Raw genomic sequence first — 2,131 nt, forward strand, 5'->3', positions numbered from 1 at the left:
AGTCGACTTGTAGGTGTTGTACAATCTAATCGATTCGGCTCCGGGACCCAAACTTTCCTAGGATTGTAAGATATAACCCAACTCAATCCATCACAACAATAATTGCTTGCTTATAATTTGAGAACATGTTTGTATGATCACATCCCATGAATCCCCTATGAACCCATGACACCCTAGTGCTTTTAATCAATTGTTTACACCCCTTATTTTATTCATCTTGCTAGTTTATTTTCATTGCTATTTTAGTTTAGTAACCTTCTACATCAACCCAATTTGTGACACCCCCTAGACACTACTAGTTACAATAGAATTCTCATTTCAATACCCGTCCCTTAGGATCCGACCTTTACTTGCCTCTTTACTAATAGTAGAGTTGTTTGTGAAGTATAAATTGTGTTTTGTATCGACCATTGACCAACGACCACATATGCTTAATTGTGAACACGAAATGGCCTCGATCAAAAATGGCGCCGTTCTTAGGGGACGGTGTTTAATTGATTTAAGATTTCTTTTATTGTTATTAGTTGTGTCTTTTTCACCTTGGGGAAGTAAAACTCCTCAAGGTTTGTTCTAATTGTTTTTGAGTTGTTTGATATTTTGCATGTCTAGAAGGTTACAAAGAGATTTGTTACCTTTTGACCGTGAAATCGAAAGAACCTTGACGAATAATAGGAGACTTGTTAGGAGGAATTTGGGAGGTGTTGGTGAAGTTGTTCAACCCACTAGTGAGTTTGTCAATCCTTTCGCAATAGAAGGAGAAGAGAACCCATTAAACAATACCACACAAAATCCACCTACAATGCCTAAATTCTCGTCACACTCTATACCCACCGAGGAGGATTTACCAAATGGTACTCCTACACCACAACATCTTACCGGAAACTTTATTGCCAAGTCCGCCTTCATCCAACTAGTTGAGAAGAGCCAATTCGGGGGAATGCCTAGTGAGGACCCTCATTCTCATATGGAAACCTTTTGCGATTATTGTGAAGCTATCTCTCAAACGGGCGTGACTCAAGACCAAATAAGATGGGTCTTATTTCCTTTTTCGTTAATCGGCACCGCAAAGCAATGGTTGAAGGGCCTTGATAAGGCCACCCTTGGAATAGATTCTTGGAAGAAGCTAGCTCTAGCTTTCTACAAAAAATTCTACCCACCGGAAAAGACTAACATGCTAAGAGCTCAAATTACGGGTTTTAAGCAAAGGGATGAAGAATCTTTGTATGAAGCTTGGGAGCGGTTCAAAGGTATTTGTCGCTCATGTCCTCACCATGGACTTAGCGAATGGTTTTTAGTGCAACAATTTTGGAATGGTTTATATGAAGATTCAAGGAACATTCTCAATATGGGATCAAATGGAATGTTCACCGAAGTTGATGACAATCAAACATGGAACAAGATTGAGGAAATGGCGGTTCATAATTCACAATATAGTAGACCTCGCAAGGCTACTAGAGGAGGAAAGTATGAAGTGGACTCCGTTACTCAATTGGGTGCTCAACTTAGTGCTCACATTGACACAATCAACTTGAAGTTTGAACAAGCTATGGCTAGACTTGAGGAAAACTCAAAATCATCAAAGCATCATGTCAATGCCATGACGACATCCTCATCAATCCCAAGCGGGATATGTGAGAATTGTGGAACCTTGGGTCATGACTCAAGTGAATGTAGGGGAACAACCAAACAAGTTAATGCTTTCCAAGCTTACAAAAGTGGTACCCCTTATTCAAATTTTTACAATGAAAACACCAAGTTCCATCCAAATCTCTCATACAAAAGCCAAAATGTTCAAAACCCTCAAACAACATACACTCCACCACCCATGAGAAATCAAAATCAAAGACCCTTTTACAATCAAAACCAAGGTTACTAAAATCAAAATCCATACAATCACCAAAATGACCAAGGTTTTGATGTCCAAAAAGCGGTCCTCCAAATGCAAAAGAATCAACAAGAATTTTTCACCCAAATGCAAAAAGATAGCCAAGCAAAAGACACCACCATCAACAACATTCTAGCTCACACCAAGATGTTGGAAACACAATTGACTCAACTAGCATCTTCAAGCTCACAAAGACAAAAGGGGCAATTACCACCTCAAAGTAATCCCCCTAGACATGAAACGGTT

General features: G+C 39.4%; 1 non-coding gene across 1 annotated transcript; it reads right to left on the reverse strand.

Annotated features, from left to right (window-relative positions):
- Nucleotides 1-1,171: 1,171 nt before the first annotated feature.
- On the reverse strand, nucleotides 1,172-1,278 carry LOC141637000 (small nucleolar RNA R71). The gene has a single exon (XR_012541565.1). It is a non-coding gene; the product is annotated as a small nucleolar RNA R71 (small nucleolar RNA).
- Between the last annotated feature and the right edge of the window lie 853 nt (nucleotides 1,279-2,131).

This window comes from Silene latifolia, chromosome Y (genome assembly GCF_048544455.1).
Source record: "Silene latifolia isolate original U9 population chromosome Y, ASM4854445v1, whole genome shotgun sequence".
Taxonomy (NCBI): domain Eukaryota; kingdom Viridiplantae; phylum Streptophyta; class Magnoliopsida; order Caryophyllales; family Caryophyllaceae; genus Silene; species Silene latifolia.